Raw genomic sequence first — 12,293 nt, forward strand, 5'->3', positions numbered from 1 at the left:
ACTTCAACTTCAACTTCAACAGCACCAGCTGACGGCCACAACACATTATACTACTATTACAACATATACTATGACTGTTTTATTGCATAATATATTGTGACATACTATACTTTGATTATTATTATTTTTTTCACTTTTTATTAAAACCTTTTTTTGACATATACAATTACTTTTTTCTACAGTATTTAACATAAAATATGCTTCAGTGACTGATATTTACTTGCAAATGGAATCAATTTCATCCGCTTTATAGGGGAACTAAAGTTATTGTAATCGTTGGAAGTTGTGCTATGTCCACTTCAGACCACTAGATGGAGACTGATGACCAGCTGTAACTTTCAGAGCTTTATTCTTTGAGCTGTCAATGGACACATCAGGTTACTGTGAATATCTCATCATCATTACTCTGTGAGCAATTAGCAAGAACACATCATGTGAGTCTCAGCCCATGGTACAGTTATGAGAGGTGTAGTTGACTGATAGTGTTTGGTCTTTGTTAAACTAAAGAGGTCATTTAATTTGACTGTCCAATGCAGATCTGATCCCCATTTGCAGAACACCAGTGGGATTGTTAAGCTTCATTGGGTCTGAGAATGGTTTTGTGTGCAGATTAAAATCAGTATTAAAAAAAAAAAAAATCTGATTTGAATCCGAGTGTGAACATCTGTGGTTTGAACCTCTTTAGCAGTGAATCTTGGTCAAAGCGGTGCAGATATACGGCGACCACACTCAGGGATCTCAGGTATTTCCGAGTCCCTGCGGTGGAAGTGAGGCGAAGCCGCGAGGGGCCTCTCGCCGCATCTGAGCCACAGGAAGAATCCGTGGAGGTATTTGGCGGCAGTCTGGGGGCTTTCCTGTGGAGGTGGGGCTGGAGGGGAAGAAGGAGCCTGGTGCCCCGGGGGCCTCTGGGATACCACAGCAGGAGGCAGGGAGGCCGAGGTCAGGGCAAAGGAGGCTGCATGGAGGGGAATGGATGAGAGTTTAAAGAGAAGGAAAAACACCAGCAGCAACAGAGTGGAAATCTGGAAAGAAACACTGACAAATAAATCAAATGTCAAATCAATCAGTGGTGTTGATGGACACAGTCCACAATGTAACACACAAGAGGAATAGAGAGCAGTGTTCCTTCTCTAGAGCATAAAGAAAAGGCATAACAACCTCCAGTTTACCTTAAAAACATTTTGAACGTTTGACGTCAGTGGTTTGTTTACTTGACATCTGGTTGCACAGGAAGCTGAAAACATGTTTTCTTCTAGCTCAAACATCAGCTAAGTCTACGAGTCATAACCATCATTCTAAAGTGCTCCTGCTTTCTTTGCAAGTTAATATAATATCACTTTGATTGAGAAATTTCCAAATTTGTTTGTCTAAAAAGTTAAAATGGCATCTGTTGGCACATGCACAGTATTATTAGTACAGAACATACATTTCTTGTACACCAACTTTAAAAAGGGGTATATTATGAATATAATGCAGTGTGTATTTTACAGGCCTAGTATTAGTATATAGTGCTGGGTCTTTTTAAAAGCTGCAAACTGGCCAGTTGTAATGCATCTCATGCAGTTAAAAATGCATTTTAAAAATGTAAATAACATATTTTAAAGAGAAAATACTGTAAAAAAATAAAATCTTAATATCACTGACCTTTAAGGAGTTTAGCGTCTCACTTTGCTGCAGAGATGTATATATATATATATATATATATATATATATATATATATATATATATATATATATATATAAAAAAGATATTGTCTATACGAGTAGGATTAGGTAAAAACAAAGAAACCGGAGGAAGGAGGGTGCAGACTATGGGTCAACACAGTGTTTCCTGTCCCCTGGGATGTCTGGTTGCTCTGGATGACTGGATCACTCATCTCTCCTCCTGCACTCTTTCATCTCTTCCTTCGCTCTCTCCCTCCTCCTCCACTCATCACTCAGTCACTACAGGCCGTTTGGTTTCTGTCCACATTAACCTCTGCAGAGGGTTGTCCAGCGATCATACCACCGTTACTGAGACTACCACACCATTTGATTGACAGGTAAAAACTGAGATGTCACCTGTCGGTGAATATTGAAGAACCTTAAATTCCAGCCCATCATATCAGGTTATGAGAACACCTACTCACAAACTGCATTTAAGTACAACTTTGAAGCAGTATTTTAATTTCATACTCCACTACATCTCAGAGGGAAATGCTGTACTTTTATCTGACAGCTGGAGTTACTAGTTAGTTTAAGATTTTACAGACAAAACATATCAGTTTATAAAATACGATACTGTGCTGAATAAACTATGCAACAATATGTAGAATAGTTTAAATGTGCTCCAACTTCACCAACTGTAGCATTATAATGCTGCTAACACGTTAAAGCATGTGTAATAACATTCCAATAATATATAACTTTCTGAAAGGATCATTCTGCCCAACAAGTACTTTTATTTTAATACTTTAGGTACATTTTGCTGTTAATGCTTTTGTAACTTTACTTAAGTGAAATCTTGAAAGTCAGACTTTTACTTTTAAAAGAAATATTGTTTTAGTGCGGTATTTCTAATTTTACTTAAGTTAACGATAGAAGACTTCTTCAACCATTGCATAAATATCATATATTAAACTAGATTTCAGCTCCACAGAGTCCTCATCAGGATGCAGTTATTAGAGTTATTATTACATTAATCTATACACTTGAAGTAACGTTCTACTGAAAAGCCAAAGTCTGCACTGAATGACTTGACCTGTCTGACAAGTTTTAATATTAGACTTTTTCTTCTCATCTGTCACAGTGAAACCCTTTGAACTCTTCGCCTTTACAAGTTTAATCTAATTTGAGTTTATTTGGATGTTCCGTCTGCATGTCCACAGGTTTTCTATGTTAACTGTATATGAATGGATAGGAGAGCGTGACATAGAATATCCAATCAAAACTGTTCCTGAGACTGAAAAACAGTGTTGAACACAAACAAGGAAAGACATGTTGTTCTCCTGTGTGTCTTTTTCTTGTTTGCATCTGTGTTTTGTATGGCACTACACATACCATCATGCTTTAGGTGATGTAAACAGAGGGGTGCAATCATGGAGTCTTGTGAGTTAGTTTTTGTTGGCTACACCTGAGCACCAGCGTTTCTAGTCTCATTACATGCATCGGGTCTTTTCAAAATAACCTTCCATCTTCACAGGAAGGTTTAGGCAACAAACCCACTTAGTTTGGTTTAAGAAGTTAACTTTAATTTCTAGTGACTCACGTCACTACCGACTCCCGTAAACATTCACTTTTACTTTCGACGGGACATGAACACCTCTCCTGACTCTCCAACTGAGCAACATACTGATCGGCGGCTCATTCATGTGTGCATCGTCTTCCCCGTTTTATGACAGTATCACTTCTTTTTAGGTTCACTTTTGTATTTCAAAAGTTATCACCATTGGATTATTAATATTACTACCCCTGATAAGCTTCTTTGAGACCTCCAAATTAATTAATCTTTTGAGTGTTTACCAAAAAAAAAAGAAAGAGAAAAAGCTGTAATAATGTGACATAAAAGCATGAGGCAGAACACTACCGAGGGGTGTCCCACCTGTGTAAATGCTCAGACCTCAAACAGTGACAGAAACCAGTTTCCCATTAGGTCAGTGGTCGCCCCGGGAGGCCAATTCTCTTTAGCTCCCCTTTCACTCGTCATACAGCAAACACTGCTGGGTTGGGTGGAGGGAAAGCCGCTAGGCGCCGAGTTGCAATTAGACGCTCCATTATATAAAGGCATATTCAGATAACAGGGGCACCAATGAGGTCAGTACATGCCTTTTGTTGTGGGATTAATGAGATTTTTAATAAAACAAAAAAATGCCCCCTTCCTTATTGTCATGACCTAATGAGTGTGTTGGTGGCGCCGGGCCACGTTGGTGGGAAAGTCCCGCGGTCGTAGCAGTCTCTCGGTAGCCCCCCCTCCACTTCATCCCTCCTTCCTTTCCCTGCACCTGCATCAACCCAGTGCTGCCCCGTGCTTTCCGGACCCCCCCCCCACCTCCAGTGTTTGTATTCAAAGCTAGGAACCAAAGGAGTGTTTAATTACCATAAAATGCTATCGGCATTTAGCCCTCTGACAATATGAATGGCAACATAGAGCTCATTGAGGTTATCAACAAGGGGACCACTGGTCAATTGGGTCATTGATTTGGATTGTTTGACAGACCCGGAGCCAAGGCCGCAGGAGCAAGCAAAGTTCAAAAATCCCCCTCAGTTGAATCGAGAAGTTTGTCACAGAATCTGTTGGAAGGGGCTGTCAGGAGTGATTAGCGGGCATGAAAGGGCTCAGCGATCAAACGGGGCCTGTCCCAACGCTGCACATTTAATTAGAATTTGCATGCCTTTGTTCCTGACCCTTCAGCAGGCATGATCTGATTACAAGGGTGAACAGTTACCACCAGGGGAAAGGGGAACTTGCAATGTGCAACTGTACTTATTTGTCGAACGAAACTAATCAATTTTTAAAAAACTAAAACAAAATTAGCCTCGCTTGGTCTCTGCAGCAAGCTGGAGGATCAACAAAACAGCTGGAGGGATGCTCAGGTTAGGGTGCTTCTGAAACGATGTACCTCGCCTTGTGCTTAATTTCTGTCTCCCACTGAATTGTGGGAGTTTGGAGAGTGGAGAGGGGGGGGGGGGGGGACTGAGGCGCTCACTGGCTCATTAATTGGGAGGCACAGCGCCCTTTGACCCCAATGATGCAGGGTGACAGGGAAATTGAGGAGAGGCGATTGGCTAGCAGCTTCAGCGGTTGAACGTGCCACCAGTGGTGTTCCAGAGTGGAAAAGGGCAGCACTGAACAAAACATTGCTCTCTTCCTTTTTCTTTTGTTCTTCCTCTGTTTTTTCTCTCCCAAGTTTCCTCTTCTTTCTGTATTCCTTCCCTTTCTTTCAATCTTTCACAAATATTGGTAATGGAATTTTAATTTATATATTTATTATGCATTACTTTGTATTCTTCTTTCTATTCTGTATGGATGACACCTATTGCATGTCCGTCCTGGAAGACGGATTGATTCTTTGTTGCTCTTACAGAAATGTCTCCCATTCTCTGCTAAAGTTTGTTTATTTTGTAGAGTTTTAAATACATTGAAAGGAGTGATCATTGTCATATCAAATTTTTCATTTTTGGCTACATGGATAAAACTCACTTGACTTATGATCGTGAGCTTTAAGATTTCAATTCAACACTGATTATAAAGGAAAAATTATTTTATGAAACAACGAAAAACAAATAACTGCACGGTGATCAGACTGGAAGGGCTGCTAATGGATATCCAGAAATAACTGATCATTTAAGGGGTGTCGAAATTTTTTTTTTTCAATCATCATGCTGTACCGTAGTATTTTATTTGGTTATTTGAAAAAAGTGACACATTTTACTGCCATATTTAGAAAGAATAATAAAAATGTTCTGAAATGTGTCCTGAAACCTGTTCTGTATAGTTAATGCTGTTATTGTGAAGCATTTTGTAATCTTTGTTTGGAAAAGTGCTATAAATCTGTAGCTTTGCAGTCTTCTAATCATATTAACAGTTGTTTTGTTTACAATTATAAAAATGTGTTTATCAACAAAACCTCAGTTCTAGGTAATACAAATTATTGTAAAGACAAATTTTATTTTGCAAACTATCTGTTAATATTTGCATTTACTTTATTTATATTACCACTACTGTACACTAGTCCACCACGGTATTATATTTCATTTAATTGTTTTCTATTACTATATTTTAACATCAACTTTCACCAATACATTTTTACCTGTACTAAAACATGTTGTAGTTGCATTGTTGGAGGGAGCCCGAGAACAAGAATCTGATTTCCAACCACTGATTCCCTGTAATTGTTGTGCACATGACAAATTAAGACAAGAAATTATATATTATAACAGCAATTATAAAGTTTCATGTTTTTTCAATTGGTAGATATTAGTTGTAAAATGAACATCCTGCTTAAATGAAGGTCAATATGTACGTGTAAAATATATATACACACGGCTGTGTGCAAGTGCTTCAAAACTTAACTTAAAAATGTAAGATATAATTAAACTTGCGGCTTTTTTCGATGGACCCTACTAGCATAACAGAAAACATTTGAATTAATTAACATTTTGTAATTTAAATAAATGAGAATTGTATTCGTTTCAATAAAAAGGTTGCATACCGAAAAGAACATACTATTATTAAAATTATAATAATTATTATCATCAATGTTTTTTATCACTATAATCATGATCATCTTTTAATTGCTATTATGTGACATTTAAAATACATTTAGGCATGGCTACTTATACAATAATAAATAAACTTAGTTTTGTTTATTTTCCTTCATCATGATTGGTTGAGTAGATTGTTCTTTATTATCTCTTTACTAACGTTTTGTTTGTTTTTTATTAACTGCCATTTCATTTTCACCAAAGTCTAACATCTTTTTTTAATTTGCTATTGTCACAAGACCAACAACTTTTTACACTCATGTTTGAGAAGTTACATGTAAATTCAATGTCGTGTTCTGAATCAGTAAAAGGTGATCTGATTTGTTCTGAAGGATTACATTTGGGCAGAAACGTTTGTAATTGTCGGGCTTGTATTTTGCGTGATGGAGGTCATTAGTGTGTTGTGTTTGCACGTCGTCTCCTCTCCCGTCTTTGTTAAAGTGTCTCCAGTGTATCTGGGATGGCGGCACGCAAACTGTCCAGCTCCCACGTCTCTTTACCTCCACACGCCTCTTGGATAACCATCTCCTCTTTTTTCTTCTTCCTTTACCTCTACTCCTCCAGCCTCTCCGCTGTCTCTTCGTTTTCAGTCTATTAAGAGGTTTGCTTAATGGTTTTCCTTTGAATGGAAGAAATATGCTAAACTAAATCAACCTTTCCAGAGCACATGAATTGTTACGATGCAACAATTACACACGATTTTCATTCTTTACACAATTTCTTCTGTCACTTTTCATGTGAACAACCATGTGCAACACTATGAATTTCTTCCAGAACAATGTCTGAAAAGGTGGACTGTTCTCCACGTATTAAACAAATATCCCGTTTTACAGCACAACACTTAACTTCCGATGACGTACCAAACTACTTCTGTTCAGGCATAACCTGACCCTTTTCCTCTTCTCCTTACCCATCTCTTCCACCCAGTAGTCCTTCATGTCCCTTCATGTCCTCGCCTCCATCTCATCTTTCCGCGACTACCCCTCACTTCTATTCATCATCACGCTATATTCTTCTTCTTGCTACTGCAACTATTCTCCTTTTTCACCCCAACGCCACCTTTACTTCTTTGTTCATCTGCTTCAACTTTTTTGACTTCCTCACTTGTTACTCCAAGTCTTTGTGCCACTCCTCAATCAGCAATTTAGATTTTCTAAACCATTTCAGGGAGTATCCGCATAGGCTAAGATGATTATTATAACAAAGCTTGTCCCCTGATTTTCATGAGGAAAATGCAATGAACGAATACTTGTTTGAACCAAGAAAGAAAGATGACGCACAGACTTGGGTCTACGTCTTTTCTACACCCTTCATCATCAAACCTTGCCATATGTTGGCAGTCTACTGTTTTATTCAGACAGTTTCGGTCCACTGTTCCTCTTGTACTTTCCATTACGGTTTCTTCTTAATTTTGTCAAAAAAATGACGTTTGCAATTACGTCTTTGAATCTGCCTTCCATCGTCACAACTTGCCATCTGTTGGTGCCGACAGTCCACTTGTACTTTTGATGACGTTGTTTGCTTTGTTAATGTTTCATAAGAGAGAAAGACAGAATGCTCTGGGAATCACTTTATAGCAGGTCATTTTCCAAATGACAAGAGCTGACGTTGGAATGACGAAAGTTGAAATGATATGATTTCGCTCGCCAAGCTTGGTGCACCGAGGCGGAGAAACAGGCTCCTTGTGCTCGGCCGCGGTTTCTGTACTCTCTGAACCCTGAAATAATGACCCTTCCTTGTTCATTAGTGTCTACGCGGTCAATCATAACACATCAGAAATGAGTTTAGCATTCAGGCGCAGGACAATTGACCTTGTGTGTGCCCTTCCTCACCAGCGAGCTGTCACAGGGCTTCATCCAAATTGAGGCAATTAGCTGCGATGTGTCTCCCCCATTAAGCTGAGTGTCTCCACTGTGTCCTAATGACAGCAGCAGGACATGGCCTAATCAGCCGCACCGTCTATCCAGAGTTCACATCCACTCCTAGCTAGCACACCCAGGAAGAACAAGAACTGGGGGTCCCAGCCACAAACCATCTGCAACCAGGCAGCATGAGGAATAAATGTTCAGACAAACAGCAGCACTGAGGCTACAGGAGGGTCAGATAAGAGAAAACAGGTTTGACTCAGCGTATATGTAGTCCAATATCTGTTTTGGTGTAACGTAAACCAAAATCTTCGGTGGTTCTGTCAAATACTGAATCAGTTGATTCTCCTCATGTAATAACAGCTCAAGAATCTTATTGTTTAAGCAATTAAAAGACACATCAGGTTCTCTTTTAATATCATTTGGGAATTGCTAAGCCAGAACCAAACTTTAACCATTCATGTGAAGGCAGGGTTTGATTTATATTCAGAACATGTACCCTAGCTGCTGCTGCGCCATTAATAGGGTCTCTCCCAAATGGTAATTACTCTCACTGCCAGAGGGCGGGGACAAAACTGCAGTACTCCAGCTTTAAGTAAATGTACAATGTTAACATTAGCTGAACATTTTGGCCATAACAAGTGCTATATTAACGAACATATGTTAACATTAGCTGCCATCATTGGCTACAACAAGGTCTATGTTAACCAAATGTACAATGCTGACATAACTGCCAACTCTGGCCATAACAGGTTACAATTTAAATATTAGCTGCTAACTTTGGCCATAAAGAGGTCTATGTAAACCAAACATACACTCATTTTAGCTACTACTATTAGCCTTAACAAGGTCTATGTTAACCACGTGTGTTGTGTCGGGCCTGTGTATCGGGCCAGCATAAGCTGTTGACCATAGTTACCTGTATTAGGTAAACAATTATTTGCTGTGTATGTATTATCCCTGTTTTGTTGACATAGCCGGGCAATCCCAAGACTAGTAAAGAAAAATAATCAAATGCCAATTGTATTACCTGCCAACTATAACGGCAACGGTAAAGGCTAAATGACACAGCTAATCTTCCAGGCCTAAACACATGGAGGAGGTTCCTGACCCAGCCCCAACAACGTCACTGGAACACAATTGTTGAGGCTCAAAGCAAAAGCAATAAAGAAATAATTTCATCTATGGATTAGGAAAGCTTTTCTAGTGATGCTACTCATATGCTAACTGCTCCTTTTCAGTAAAAGAAAACAAAAGAAACCACTAACATACCGAATTAAAGTGCAAGGTTGAGACTCACCCATTTAGATGCTCCAAGAAGGAAGAAGTGTGCCTTTAAGGTAATCCTCAGCGAAAGCCAACACAGTTATGTACCTGAGTTTGTGATAACGCAGCTATGTGATCAGTGCTACTTCAAATGTCTGCAATCAGTTTGTAGTGCAACAGGTAATTCACATTTACTAATTGACAACCCAGGTAGCCACTCCCACTAATTGACAACACGGGTAGCAACTCCCAGAAACAGCTACATCACTCATGGTTTGGTTTTAGAGGTTTTAGTTTGTAATTCAAATGGGCATGTATGATACCATCTTAAAGCATGAATCATACCGTTTACTTTAATGTATGATACCTCTATCTATCTCCTTCCAGCAAGGAGTTATTATGCAAATTGTAGTACCCATGATCCTTTGCAATTACTGGGGTATTTTAGTTCTGTCACTAAATAGGAAGGGCCAGCAGTTATTGTTTGAGGTAAGGAAAAAGAGAAGAATAGAGAAAATGTAATAGTACATTTTTTTAGTGTTACCATGGAATGTAACAAAGTGAGTTACAGAGCTTGTTGATGTAACATAATTTGTGCCTGCTTGATTTGTCTGTGTGTGTGTGTGTGTGTGTGTGTGTGTGTGTGTGTATGTGTGTGTGTGTGTGTGTTTCTATGAATGAAATAATAGCTTGTCTTGTTTAGCGGGTAGTTAACAGTGAAAAAGGCTAATAGGCCTGACCTGCCGCTCACCCCGGAGCAGCAGAAACAGAAGGAGAAAGAAAAACAGAGGGATGAGAGGAGCCTGTATTCTTCTTGTGCATGAACGAGAAGGGTGAACGAGGAACGAACCAGCGCCGGGTGGTGGATTAATTTAGATTGTGCCCCTCTGAAGAATGGAGGGAGAGATGGAGGGAGGGACGGCTGGGAGGCTCCAGTCAATAGAGCCGCTGATGGGAAGAGAGAGGAACAGAGGGAAGAGAAGACACAGATGCAGAGAAAATGTCTGCACGTTTCTGTTTGAGTCTAATAAAACAAAACTATTAATTTTACAGTTTTGTGTTTTTGTTTTAGCTGCCTCGTCATATCAAGATGCATGTCCACTGGAGGGTCTAAGGGTAGAGGATACTGTATGCTGTGCAGTTTGTAAAACACATTTGTAACAAATATACATTCTAAACGTAAAAAAAGGCTGTACATTAGCAGTTAAATTAGGTCACAAATTGTAAAGCACAGCTGTAACACATTAACTTCAGTTAGGAAAGATTAATCATAAAAATTTGGCAAGATACCGAGTTTAGGTGATCTGATTTTCATAGTTCTGTTCGTTATTTATGACAACATTGTTGTAAGTTGATGTTAATGCTGGCTCCCTACTTGACGTAAAGAATATAAACTAGACTTTTAGTCATCTTCGTAATACTTTAAACATGGCATAAGTATGAACTGCAGTTGTGTTTCAGAGCACGAGTGTAATTTTACTACACCAGGGTCTGACAGTCTGTCCTTGGTATTCCTGGTTCTGGTTCTCTAGTGCCTTCCTCACCTCCATTGTACACCTCCAGGTGGAGCAGCGAGGCAAAGCTCTGCCCCTGGCTGGAGAAGGAGCAGCTGCTGCCGGGCGCGGAGCTCTTCATCTCCCACCGGAGCTCAGCTTGCAGGTTGAAGTCGTCAGCGAAGCCGGATCTGGGTCCGTCTGCGGTGGGTTGGTTGCTGCCCAAGGCCCCGCTAGAGTCTGAGCTGAAGGAGTTTCTGGTGAACCTACATGATTTCCTCTGATTTCCAAATCCTACAGAGTAGCACAGCATTCAGAATATCTATAGAAATAGCAAATCTCACTCTATCCTCTTCTGCTTCTTGCATAAAGGGAATACTGAATATTACTGCTATGAATAACAAATAACAAAATTATAACAGCTACTAAAATGGCATGTAAACAAATCCATCCAAATCCATCTGCTGATGAAAACAGTGTGAAGGTTGAAAGCTCTGGAAAATGCTTTTTTTCTAAGTTCATTTGACAACGGACAATGCTGCAAAAGCTATTGTTGATCTGTTGTCCCTGATGTTTTACTATCATTCTTTATTTTTAATTTTACAACCTGCCAACAACATATGCATTCATGAAACGTCTGTTAGTGAAAGTACACAGAAAATCTGATGGAGTTAAACATGTGGTGGATTGATGGATTGCGCAACAGGAGGTATTACTCCAGACAAGGCCGACAAAACGTCCTGCAGCCGTTGTGTATTTGTTGTTCTAACCTTATCAACTCAATACACCTCAGAGGGGACTGGCGCTCGACCGGCCCCTCCTCTTCAATAGTTTGGGATGCCAAACCAGGAAGTGACTCCTTATAATAATCACTGATATGTTGTTGTGGAAACAAGCTATAGCACGTAATGATGGCTTTTCTCGCTCGCTGCCACCGCTGCAGTCATGGCAAACGCCTCACTGCTTTCATCGGCTTCCAGTCGGAAAGAGAAGAGGGGCTGCCAGCTACTGACAGAGCAGGGGCAGCCTGGAGTGAGTGTGTGTGTGTGTGTGTGTGTGTGTGTGTTTGTGGTTGTGGCATGTAGTCAGATTGATTGGTTTACGTGTGTGTGTGTGTGTGTGTGTGGTCAGTGGACAGAGCCGATCACAGAGACGCTGCCTCCAGTCTCAGTGATTTACACACTCTGATGCTAAACACACACACACACACACACACAAACACACACACACACACAGTCCGGAAACAGCCATTAGCACTTTAAGTGTTGATGTTTTAACAAGACAAACACAGATCCCTGATCAGCCTGCCAGGGTCTCTGTTGTCAGACTTTGGTCAAACAATAACAAAGACACTGAGGCACTTTGTTGGAGCACATTGGTCACATGTCAGGATGAATGACTGGAAAATGTCTATAAAATGATGCAC

This window comes from Anarhichas minor, unplaced genomic scaffold, assembly GCF_050575085.1.
Source record: "Anarhichas minor isolate MPS153535 unplaced genomic scaffold, ASM5057508v1 ptg000069l, whole genome shotgun sequence".
Lineage (NCBI taxonomy): Eukaryota > Metazoa > Chordata > Actinopteri > Perciformes > Anarhichadidae > Anarhichas > Anarhichas minor.